Genomic DNA, 13,855 nt, shown 5'->3' on the forward strand with positions numbered 1-13,855 from the left:
ACCCACCAGCCACTCCTCGGAAGGAAGGTTGGGCAATCCTACTTCCATAGTGATACTGCCTCGGAAACCCAAGGAGGGTTCGCTATGAGTCGGGGACGACTCGATGGCACATAACAACAACAACAACAATCCCAAATGAACAAACAGCAGAAGATCAACTAGATGAAGGCAGCCTTTTAAAAATTAAATTTTTATGTGCTTCGAAAGACTTCTTCAAAAGGGTAATAAGAGAACCTACAGACTGGGAAAAAACATTTGGCAATGACATATGTGACAAGACTTTTTTCTAAAATTTATAGAAAACTCCAACACCTCAACACTAAAAAGACAAACAATTCAATTAAAAATAGGAATAAACACTTCACTAAAGAGGATATTCAGGCAGGCAACAAACACATGAAAAATGTTCATGATCATTAGCCATTAGAGACATGCAAATCAAAACAACAATGAGATATCATCTTGTCCCAGCAATAATAGCAAAGTTCAACAAGACAGAAAATAACAAACACTGGTGAATATGTGGAGAGAATGGAACTCTCATACACTGCTGCTGATTACACAAATTACAGAACCACAGTGGAAAGCAGCATGGTGATTCCTTAAAAAGCTGGAATTAGAATACCATTTGAACCAGAAATCTCATTACTAGGTATATATCCTAAAGAAGTGAGAGCCAGGACAAGAACAGATATATGCACACCAATGTTCATCACAGCACTATTTACAATAGCCAAAAGATGGAAACAACCTAGGTGTCCAATACAGAAGAATGGATAACCAAATTGTGGTACATATACACAATGGAATACTATGCAACACTAAAGAATAATGTATAGAGAGTTCTGGTAAGATGGTGGAATAGGCAGAAAGACTGCACAGACCCTCCTCAACAAAGACAAGGGGAACCAATTAACACAGACACGAAATATAATCCTCGACCCCTGAGCCTTAAAGGGAAGGATATAGAAGTGGACTAAACCCCAACTAGCAGAAGAATTTGCATGAAAATACCAGAAAAGGAGACATATGGAGCTATGGTCTGGCAGCAATCCTGAGGAATCCTGATGGCACAGACAGCTTGGAGAGTGTCGAGTGGTGGCAGGATCTAAGAATTAACCTAAAACGCAGCCCCGCTAGCCAGGTCCTGAATGGAGGACTGCTCTGGTGCCTGGGGAATAAAAACAGCAACGAAGGGGAAGGTGGGCTGAGCTGTGGACTTTTGCCTGTTCAGAGGCCATAGCCATTTTGAATGTTTACAAGTGGATTGACCATTTTGGATATTTTAAGAGACAGCTCTCTCCCAGATTCCAGGAGCTTAAGAACAGGTTCTGCTTGCCAGTAACCCCAATGACACTCCGGACCTGGACGAATGAAAAGGTGCAACATTCCCCTTGTTATTCTTACACCCCACACCTGCTTGGTGAATAGAGGCATGGCCATCCCCCACTCCCACCTATCTTCTGGGCCCACAGGAACTCCATCTGAGTCTGTATACTCGGACAGAGCCTGGTTGCTGAGCCTGCCCACCCCAATCTTTTTCCTTTTCTTTTTAATTTTTCTCTTTCTTTTTTTCTGATTTTTAGTTTGCTTGTTTTTGTCTGTTTAAAAACTACTATTATTAATAATACGTTTGTCCTTTTTTCTATTATTCTTTATTCTTCCCCTCCCCGGTCCTAGTTTTCAGTTTTTGTTTTGTTTTGTTTTGTTTTCCCTGTTCATGGTTAAATTTTTTTCTTTTTTTTTTGTAGTTAACTTTTTGCATTTTTTCTCATGGTTTCTTTTTGTATTTTTCTCTTTTTTTTTTCTTAATTATTCCCCTTCTCTTCCTTTTTTTCTTCTATTGCCCTATCTCTGATATTGCAGGTTATCTTCTTTTTCTCTACTTCTTTGTCATTTTTTTTTTCTTTTTTTGGTTACTGTTCCTGTCTGATTACATGGTGTATTTTTTGTCCATGTGCTTTTAGTATTTTTATGGTTATTCAATGGAAATTTTTGTCTAACTGAGTGGGAGACAGCAACAGTCCCTATAAGACACAAATACACCCACACCACCTGCAACTTCACTTACTGAGCGAGAGCCACCACCTCCTTATCCACCAATGGACCCATGATAAAAAACCACCAAGAAGAGCCTGAATCACCCTTGGCTGCTCTTCACAAACAGTTAACAGATCTAAATACAACAACACCATGATGTCTCGGAGACAACATACCATCACAGTCCACACAAAGAAGCAAGACAAAGCAGGAGAAACAAAGGAGCAGGATACAGACCCAGAACATCTCTCTGAGGAAGAAGCAGCATTGGAACTCTCTTATAAGGTATTCAAAAACTATTATATTAAGGTATCTTCAAAGGATTGAAAGACAGATGAAAGAAAACACAGAAAAAAACATGAAGAATTCTGGAAGAAAATACAAGAACAAAATGACAAAATAAATGAAAACTTAGAAATGATTCTAAATCTACAGATCAAAATCCAGAAGATTAATACTAAATTGTCAGAAATAGATAACACATTGGAAGGGCAAAGGAGTAGAATCAATGCAGTGGAAGATAGAATTAATGAGATTGAAGACAAATACCTGAATATTTCTCTGGAAAGGGATCAATCAGAAAAAAGATGAAAACAAAATGAAGAAAGCTTAAGGTTCATGTGGGATACCATCAAAAGGAATAAGGTACTTGTCATTGGAATTCCAGAACAGGAAGAGAAAAACAAAACCACTGAGAAAATTGTCCAAGATTTGTTGGAAGTGTACTTCCCTGATATGATGAAATTTGGCAATGACATATCTGAAAAAGGAATCATCTCTAGAATTTATAGAAAACTCCATCACCTCAGTAACAAAAAGACAAACAATCCAATTAAAAAAATGGGCAGAAGACATGAATAGACACTTCACCAAGGAGGACATTCAAGCGGCCAACAAACATATGAAGAAATGCTCACGATCAATAGCTATTAGAGAGATGCAAATCAAAACAACAATGAGATACCATCTTGCTCCAGCACTGGTAACAAAGTTCAACAAGACAGAAAATAACAAATGCTGGTGAGGATGTGGAGAGATTGGGACTCTCATACACTGCTGGTGGGACTGTAAAATGGTACAACCACTGTGGAAAGCAGTATGGCGATTCCTTCAAAAGTTGGAACTAGAAATCCATTTGACCCAGCTATTCCATTACTAGGTATATACCCTAAAGAAGTGAAGGTCATGACAAGAACAGATATATGCACACCCATGTTCATCACAGCACTATTTACAATAGCCAAAAGATGGAAACAACCTAGGTGTCCATCAACTGAGGAATGGATAACCAAATTACGGTACATACACACAATGGAATGCTATACAATGCTAAAGAATAATGTAGAATCTGAAAAACACCACATAACGTGGATGAACTTGGAGGACATTATGCTGAGTGAAATAAATCAATCAAAAAAGGACAAATATTGGATTAGTCCATGATTGAAAAAGTCAAGGAAATATTTATCTATGGAAGGAAATGTTCTTTGTTGGTTACAAGGGGTGGGAGGGGAGGAGAGGGAACACTGTCAGATAGATAGAGATCATTATTGATTTGGGTGAAAAGAAGGGCAATGTACCAAATGTGAGTGACCAATATGGTGGCAGTGAGTAAGAGACATAGAGAGGTACAAGGGAGGTACAAACAACAAAGATAAATGCTTTTCCACATACAGTACTGTGTTGTCAGTGAAGGCAAACATGGGTATATGGGTGGATAGATGAGTGGACAGGCTGAACTAGTTGGTATGTCTATGAAGTGAGGAGTGTACCCAAGAACATGTATAGGTTTGGCAGACAATGGTCCTGTACGTTTAGGTGTATAATCTGAATTCCCAGGTGTATAGTAGAGATGACAAGGGGCAAGGTTGTAGTCACTGCTTGGTCATATCCAGCTACCCGGAGGGACCAAGGGAACCTGTGGGCTTGAGACCATAGTCGCAGGAGACATTACACTCAATTGGCATAACATACTACACAAAACATTTTCCTACCTCCTACTTTGGCAAGTAGTGACTGGGATCTTAAAAGCTTGCAAGCTGCCATCTAGATCCAATGATGGGTCTCTCATCGTCCAGAGCAAAGAAGAATGAAGAAAACCAAAACATCATGGAAACAATTAGTCCTATCAACTGGTACACCACTCGATCTGCAGCCTATATGACTATGAGACCAAAAGAACCACTGTCAATCACTTTTAAGGGGCTCTATGTAGTAGATCCTGGATAGAGAGGGAGAACAATGTGGAACAAAACTCAAATTTATCTGAAAAAAACAAAAAAAGTGGGGGACCAGGTTTGCTGGTCTGATAGAGCTTGGTGGAACTACTGAGACTATGGCCCCTAGCTGCCCTTCAGGTCTGGAATTGGACCCATACCTGTGACTTTCAGCCAAACAAAAGACAGACATAGGATTTGAACATTTACCTGAGGAAGATACACTCCTTGGAGAGAACAATCATTAGAGAAAGAAGGGCTGCTTATGCACAGGGAGACAGCTCAGGGGGCAGGAGTTCATGGAGGGATGAACACAGGGAAGAGGTAACTATTGGGAGGAAGTGGGAGGGGAGCTGTTGCATTGTGGTAAATTGTGGTCAATGTCATGAGACAAAGTATATGTGAACTGCTGTATGGAAAGTGAATTTGCTCTGTAAATTTTCACCCAAATCACACAAAAAATAAAAAAAGAAAGAAAGAAAGAAAAAGCATAAAAATTAAAAAAAAAAAAAAAAGAAGAAGAAGGCCATATAGAATCTGCAAATCACCCCATAATGTGAATGAACTTGGAGGACATTGTGCTGAGTGAAATAAGTCAGTCACAGAAAGACAAATATTGCATTAGTCCACTATTATGAAAAGTCAAGGAAAGGTTTGTATGTGGAAAGATACTTTTTTGGTTGTCTGGGGTAGGAGTGGAGGGGAGGGAACACTGTTAGATAGGTAGAGACAAGTATTGATTTGGGTGAAGGGAAAGGCAATGTACCAAATGTGAGTTTACGACATAGTGGCATTGAGGAAGAGAAAGACATAGATTCATACATGGGAGATACAGACAACAAAGATGAATCCTTTTGCCCATACAGTACTGCTTATCAGTGATGGCAAAGACTGATTTATGGATGGACAGATGCATCGACAGGCTGAATGATCAGGTACATCTGGGCAGGTAGGAGTGTGCCCATCCATGATGACCATATATATGGTTGGCAGACAATGTTTCTGTGAGTGTATTTGTATGTTCTGTAAGAATGTCCAGGTATATAGTTGAGGTGACAAGGGACAAGGTTGTGGTGACTTCTTGGCCACAGTCATCTACCCAGAGGGAGCAAGTAATTGGACATGTGGGATGGCCACCATGGTGCCAGGAGACATCAAACTAAATTGGTATAACGTAGTACACAAAAACATTGTTGCACATCCTACTTTGGTGAGTAGCAACTGAGATCTTAAAACCTTGCAAGTGGCCATCTAGATGCAACAATGGGTCTCTTCTCATCCAAAGCAAAGAAGAATGAAGAAAACCAAAGACACATGGAAACAATTCATCCAAGTGACTGGTACACATGTGATCCTCTGTCTATATGATTGTGAGACCAGAAGAACTAGATGACTAGATGGTGCCTGGCTACCACTGTCAACTACTCAGAGGGGGATCTGTGTAGGAGATCCTGGATAGAATGGGAGAACAATGTGCAACAAAATTCAAAATTATTAAAAAAAAAAGAAAATCCTTGCTGCTCTGATGGAGCCTGGTGAAAACCCTGTGACTATGACTTCTAGCTTCCCTTCAGGTCTGAAATTGAATGTCATATGGGCTGAACATTTACATCAGGTAGACAAACTCCTTGGAGAGATCAATCATGAGAGAACAGAAGGTGACTGTATATGCAGAGACACAGCTAAGAGTGCAGGAATGCATGGGAGGGAAGGACACAAGGAAGAGATAACTATGGGGAGGAAGTAGGAAGAGAGTTGCTATGTTGTGGGAAATTGCAGTCAATGACATGAAACCAAATGTATATGAACTGCTGTATGGAAAATAAAATTGCTCTGTAAACTTTCACACAAATCACAAGAAAAACTAAGAAAAAAAAAATTTCTGTGTGTGTTCTTCTGAAATTTAAATTTAACTGAGTGTCCTGTATTGTAATTTTATTTGCTTGGAAGTGAGAATGGTCAGACTTCATCTCACCTACTTGGGTCATTTTGTCAGACCATTCCCTGGAGAAGGATTTCATGCTTGGTAAAATGGAGGGTCAGCAAAAAATGGAAAGACCCTCAATGAGATGGATTGACACAATGGCTGCAGTGATGGGCTCAGGTATAGCAAGGATTGTGAGGCTGGAGCAGGACCAGACAATGTTTGGTTCTGGTGTATAAAGGGTTGCTATGACTTGGAGATTATTCAACTGTACCTAACAACAACATATCTAGCAACTCTTCCTCTGCTTGGAGAGAGAGTAAGGCTTGGTTTTCAGCCAATATCACCAAGCACACTAGCATACTGCATTGGAGTTGGGAGATAGAGCATGTCTGGATATTCTGGTTTATTGGGGCCAAGCCAGTACTAGGGTTCTCCTGTACCACAGCTTGATACTAGTGAAGCTCTCTAGTTACACCCTGACTTTTGCCAGCCCTCTCAGAGCTATTTTTGTAAGCAGGGCAACCCAGTCTCAGGTCACCCACAGGGAAGCAGAATAAGTGAGCCAGTTGTGGTAGTCCTAAGGTTACAATATACTGTGGACCCCAGAATCACTGTTATCTTGTTAGAAGCTACTCTAAGGTGACTGAGAAATCATTATTGTTGTTCTTTATATCAGATGCCTAAGGCACTTGACTGCTAACCAGAAGGCTGGCGGTTCAAACCCACCAGCCACTCCTCGGAAGGAAGATGGGGCAATCTACATCCGTAGTGATATTGCCTCGGAAACCCAAGGAGCCATCGCTATGAGTCAGGTCCGGCTCGACGGCACATAACAACAAAAACAACAATTCTTAAACCCTACATATGTTCCAGAGGTTCAAGCCGGATTCAGAAGAGGACGTGGAACAAGGGATATCATAGTTGTTGTCAGGTGGATCTTGGCTCAAGGCAAAGAATACCAGAAAGATGTTTACTTGTGTTTTATTGACTATGCAAAGGCATTTGATTGTGTGAATCATGTCAAATTATGGATAACATTAAGAAGAATGGGAATTTCCGAGCACTTGATTGTACTCATGAGGAATCTGTACCTTGACCAGGAGGCTGTCGTTCAAACAGAACAAGGGGACACTACATGGTTTAAAATCAAGAAGGGAGTGCATCAGGGTTGTATCCTTTCTCCACACTTATTCAATCTATATGCTGAGCAAATAATCCGAGAAGATGGACTATATGAAGAAAAATGTGGTATCAGTATTGGAGGAAGAATCATTAACAACCTGAGATATGCAGACGATACAACTTTGCTTGCTGAAAGTGAGGATGACTTAAGGCACCTACTGATGAAGGTTGAAGAATACAGTCTGCAGTATGGATTACATCTCAATATAAAGAAAACAAAAATCCTCACAACTAGACCAATGAGCAGCATCACAATAAATGGAGAGAAGATTGAGGTTGTCAAAGAATTCATGTTGCTTGGTTCTATAATTGATGCCAACAGAAGCAGCAGTCAGGACATTAGATGACGTGTAGCATTGGGAAAGTCAACTGCGAAAGAACTGTTTCAAGTGCTGAGGAGCAAGGATATCTCCTTGAGGACTAAGGTGCGCCTGACACAAGCCATGATATTTCCAATCGCCTCATATGCATGTGAGAGCTGGACAATGAATAAGGAAGACCGAAGAAGAATTGATGCTTTTGAGTTGTGGTGCTGGTGGAGAATGCTGAAAGTATCATGGACTGCTAAAAGAACTAACAGATCTGTCCTGGTGGAAGTGCAGCCAGAATGCTCCTTGGAAGCAAGAATGGCCAGACTTTGTCTCACCTATTTTGGTCATGTTGTAAGAAGGGACCATTCCCTGGAGAAGGATGTCATGCTTGGTAGGGTGGAGGGTCGACGAAAGAGGGGGAGGCCTTCAATGAGATGGATTGACACAGTGGCTGCGATGATGGGCTCAAGTATAGCAGGGATTGTGGGGCTGGTGCAGGATCGGGCAGTGTTTCGTTCTGCTGTGCATGGGGTTGCTATGAGTCAGAAATGACTTGACGGCACTTAACAACAACAACAACAACACATCAAAATGTGCCCTACCTAATTGCTTTCACCTGTTAATGTAAGTGGTGATATCTGCTTATGGCATTCAGAGTTCTCTCTTTGAATGCCACCATAATCACTTGCTTCCCATTAAGGCTGTCATGTCTGCCATGAAAATTAAGAATTTAAAATACCACCTTAGCAGGCTTACATCCAATAGAGTGGCACATTTGAGTGTGTAGTTAATAACACTTAGAATATATTTAAATGTGAAAGCAAGGGAAGCAGTGATTGAGAGTTAAATACAATTTTTAAAACTAAACTATATAAATTAGCAATAAAGGATTCTAATAGAACAGTGATGATATTCAAGATTACAAATAAGAAATTTGAGATTTGGTTATATACTGTAACCAGACTAGATGAATTCAGCTGCCCCTGGCTGTCTTAGAGTAGAGATTCTTAAACTAAAACAAAATTCTGGAGTTGTCCCTCAGGTCCAAGGATATCCAGCTTCACACACAAGCATTTGAGGAAATAATTCTGCTCACTTGGCTCTTGATTTAGTTACCTAATGCTGCTCTAACAGTCATACCACAAATGTATCGCTTTACCAAAAAGGAGTTTATTCTTTTACAGCTTTGGAGAACAGATGTCCAACTTCAAAGTGCCAGGCTCTATGGGCTGAGTGAAAGCCCTTCAACCTTGGGCTCTGTCTCTTGCTCCCAGCCCACTGAAGCTGGAGGCTTTCTTCACATAGGCAGCTGATAGCTGCTGCCACCGATAAACCCAAGGTCAACAAGTAAAAATGCACAGTCCCCTATTACAGATAGACACTTTTTATTTAAAACAATTCTAATTCCTTTAAAACCCACACTGTCTACCCTCACTGCTCTCCTTTCACAAAGCTGGTCATCATATTCTCACCTATGACTTTGCAGTCCATCTAAATGGCTATGACCTCTGCAGTATTCTTTTCTTTTCTTGGGGCAGCTGCCCCTGAATGTTTGCAGTCTGCATCTAAGTGAGAAAATATATGCATCGTGGATAATATTTCAGTGTTTGTGGCTGAATTGGTTTTCTGTACCTGCCTGGGTTATTTTTCATGAGATATCTGGAGGAGAGAGTTTCCAAAACATTCAACTCCTCATTAGACAAGTTTTTTGCCAAATCTTGTTTCAAAAGTAACCCTGCATCTGACAAGTGTAATGTTGGCAAAGCTCTGACAGACTGATTTTTGCTTTTCTTCCACTATTATTTCTCTTGGGACTAATGGATCACTTCCAAGACAAACTGTCTTGTGGTGGTTGAAGTCTTCAGCAGAGCCGCAGTTTCTGAATTTCTGTTGTGCCTTGGCCACTCATGGACTTTGTTTTGGAATTGGTTATGCTGACTCACAGCTACAGACAGGGCTCCTGCTTAGAAGCTGTGTCTTTAACCACTCCCCACAATGACGTTTTTCTGGCTTCTAGTATCTTCTAGTTGGGTCTGGTGAACATTTTCTAGTTTTTGAACAGGAAACCCCCAGTGCCTTCCAGCTGCCTTTATGTAATCCTTTACTAGTCCTGTGGATTTTGAAGGGGTGCTGGACGAAACTTGACCACCACCCGGACTCCTTGTTTTTTCATCAATCACTGAGTTACTAGATGTTACCACAATGTCCCTGATGATCTGTGATTTGCTCAAGATGCTGTTTTTTGTTTCAGTTCTTTTCACACAACTCTTCGTTCTGAGTTGCTGAAAGATTGCAATTAAATGTGAGCTGACTTAAACAGACCATGATTCTGACAGGGAACACACAGAGTTCAGTACTTGGTGAGCCCCTTATGCAGCAAAGGCATTCTCCACGTTTGATGAAGTAGACTGTGATCGGAAAGCCATAACGTGCGATACCAGTGATGGAGCTCTTGACATTTTGCTCACTTCCTTTTTCTTTTTTCCACATTTGACAGTGAAATGAGCTAGATCTTTTAAGGATAAGGGACTGGATCCTGTGAATTCTGCATTTGATGGTCTGTGTTGTTTACAAACTTCCAAGTACTCCTTAACTCTTGAAACAATGGTTTCTTTCAGCAGTAAATTGATTTCTTCTTTCTTTTCTTCAGAAAACCAGCTGGTATCTTTGTTTGAACCTTGAGGTGATATACAAAGACCCACCAGGACAGCAAAGTTCCCACATTTAACAGCAAATTTCTTACTTGCCATGGCTTACTGATTCCAGAGTAATTACAAACCTATGATGGTGGCTGTGAAATAGGACCAAACACAGGTCCCTGCCTGGTGCACAGTCAGGCCAAAACAGTTTACACACTGAGTGATTAAGAGAAGAGAAAATTATTCATTGCAAAGCAGCAATGCAAGGAGCAAGGGCACCTGTACCCAGATCTGGCTCCCCAAAACTTCTTCAAATTACAGTTTTGTGGGTTTCAGAAGAGAGGCTTATGCATATTCATAAAAAATTCAGGAATTTGGGCATGAGATGGTTGACAATTGGCTGAAATTTCCTTTACCTTGGTTTAAAGGGATAGTAGCATTTTGTTCCAGTGCACTTGCATATTGGATGACTCACACCATCTTCCTGTCATCAGCTGACTGTGGTTTAGGCAGAGGAGAGAATATTAGTTCCCAGGAACTTTGTTCCTCTCTGTCCTGCTGTGCATGTCCTAGAGTTAATTTTCAAGTTGTTTTCTAAGACGCATTAACATGTTTATTACCTGTGCCTAAGGAAAGAATATATATATATTTTTTTCCCCATTTGGTTCTTAAGGAACTGAGCTTATTATATTTACTCATCTGTCTTCAACTGGAGTCCTATGTGTTTACTCATCTATCTCCACCTGGGGTCTGGGGTGGGGAAATAGTTGAGAGCAATTAAGTTTACTTATCTATTCCCATCCAGGGTCCTATCTGTTCTAATTATCTGCTTTAACCAGGGTGGGGAAAATAGCTTTGACTTTACTCAGTTTCAATTCCCTCTTAGAATGGTTACTGTACCATGATTTTGGAAAACAGGGCGATGACTCAGTATAGCTGCTTCCTGCTGACTGGGGACAAAGATGGTGGAACTCAATCCTTGGTTGGTAAAGTATCTTGTAACTTAGACAGTTCTCAGAATTTTCTGGCCATAGTGCAGGGAGAAGAGACTAAGGGTGCCTATAGAGGATTGAAGATAGATAAGTAGTTAGGTAGACATTGAATACAACAGGTAAAGAGTGTTAATGTTAATATGAGGAGTGTTATAACAAATAAGGATCTCAGCCACCCTAAACTGGGTAACCAAGAGGTGAGCCAAGAAAAGTTTATCCCAAAGGTGAGGGTTAAATTATGTCATATAGTTTTCTGTCCTGTTGCAATTTATGAATGTTGTGATGAATAGCCTGTTGATCTTGTTCTATCTGTCCTGATGCATTAATTAATGAGCAACAGGTGGTATTGATATATATACATACCCCTCTATGTCAAGGAGAGTGTTCACATACCCAATAATTACTGGCCCAAGGACTGTGGTCTAATAGGATTTGTTGGAGTTTTATGAGAGTGTTAGAGCACCATCCTCTTTAAGAAGGGGTTAGGGATAAAAGGATCATTGAGCTGATCAAAATCAAATGAATGTAAATAAAAATTAAGATCCTCGATGGGGTCACAAGTATATTCTACTGCACGTTGTTGGGGACACTCAATATTCAGTTGGTCAGGTCCTCTCAGGTCTCCCTGTCCAAGGCTTCTTCCTGTAGAATAAAACTTAGTTATAGCAGTGAGGGTTTCCCATGCAGTCTGGCACTATTCTTAATCAGGTGTGATGTATCCAAGGGCAGACTCCCTTCATTTTGGCCTAAGAATGTGTTGTCAACAATACTTTATAAGGTCCAGTCCATTTGGCCTGGAGCTGGCTCTGGGGAGTCTGGTCATTCCACTCCTTGAGCAGGACGCAATCACCTGCACAGAAGCTATGAAGGGGAGTATCTTATTACTGTCCATGGTCACTGTTGGAGAAACACCTGGTAAAATTTCAAGCCAACCTTGTCAAAATGCACAGTACCAATGTTACCAAACCACATGGCAGGCCATTGATTCAAGTCTATTAAGAATCCCAAGATCAGAAGACAACATGGCAGATTGCTGAACAATGACCCAGCTACATGCAAAAACCTACAGACCATTCTTAAAGCTTCTCCGTATATACTGGGAGCAGACCATATTTCCAAGGCAGTTACTCAGCTGCTCACAATAGATTCCACCATGGAGTTGATTACAGTCTCATCATGGAGATTATTACATCCAGCTGTCCAGACACTCAAAACTTGGCCCATCCAAGTTGACAAATAACATTAACTACCACAGCTCTGGATTCTGCACTAATACCAGTATGCACCTATACATAGTAGATGCTCAATTAGAGTTTGTGGAATTAGTGTATTCAATTAAAATTAAAGGAGAAGGATAACACATGCCTGGGAAAGCTGTATGCATTGAAGATCACTAAATGAACTTCAATAACTGGGTAGAGTTGAAACCTTTACTCCCTGCAGCTTTCTGCTACCCACATACCTCATGTCAGATAAAATTCAACCACATGTCCCAGAACAGATGAGCCAGAAACCATTCCAAGAAACTATTGGTAACACAAATATTTGCTTAATCATTATGACTCTTATCAGAAGGGTATTCCTGCATTATATTGGTGTCCCAACACTCCATCACAGCTAAATGGATTAATATGAAGTGACTGTCTAAGAAAAGAAAGTCTCATATTTAGCAGGGCTATTTCTGATATGGAAAACACACTGACACTTGAAGAAATGACTAGTTCAAGGGCTAAGGCATATAATATTAAAGATAGGTCTTGAGCCTGGAGAATCTTATCATGCTAGAAAGTAAAGACTGCTTAAAAAAACAAACAATGAGTTTGTCAAAGGAACATAGGACCCAGTGGAAAATGTTTCCAATGACGAGAGCTGAAATATTTTGAGCAACCAAATAATAATAATAATAATAATACCCATAATACTACCAAAGTATAAACCAATATCCACGAGTCCATTGATATAAATAAATGATTGAATATATAAATAAATAGGGAAGAATAGACAAATCTGTGCATATGAATTTCAAATAATGTATGTAGATACTCTGCTCTCACAGAGGTAGAGCATAATTCCAGACCCTTATGTGTGGATGCACAGAGTGACTTCTTTCCAAAGACTATATATGGAATGGGTGACTTAGCAATGGAGAAACTTGACAGACACTATCTTTTTTTAAAATTTTTTTATTGTGATTTGGGTGAAAATTTACAGAGCAAATTCACTTTCCATACAGCAGTTCACATACACTTTGTCTCATGGCATTGGCCACAATTAACCACAATGCAACAGCTCCCCTCCCACTTCCTCCTGATAGTTACCTCTTCCCTGTGTCCACCCTCCATGCACTCCTGTCCACTGAGCTGTCTCTCTGTCCATAAGCAGCCCTTCTTTCTCCCATGATTGTTCTCTCCAAGGAGTGTATCTACCTCAGGTAAATGTACAACTCATACACCTGTCTTTTGTTTGGCTGGAAGCCACAAGTATTAGTTCAATTCCAGACCTGAAGGGCATCTAGGGGCCACAGGCTAAGTGGTTCCAACAGGCTCTA

At 40.4% G+C, this 13,855-nt stretch overlaps 1 pseudogene; it reads right to left on the minus strand.

Annotated features, from left to right (window-relative positions):
• The window catches only part of LOC103201311, a 26,267-nt pseudogene extending 15,841 nt beyond the window's left edge, over positions 1-10,426 (minus strand).
• Between the last annotated feature and the right edge of the window lie 3,429 nt (positions 10,427-13,855).

Source organism: Orycteropus afer, unplaced genomic scaffold (assembly GCF_000298275.1).
Source record: "Orycteropus afer afer isolate SDZICR_OR568_19922 unplaced genomic scaffold, OryAfe1.0 scaffold00146, whole genome shotgun sequence".
Lineage (NCBI taxonomy): Eukaryota > Metazoa > Chordata > Mammalia > Tubulidentata > Orycteropodidae > Orycteropus > Orycteropus afer.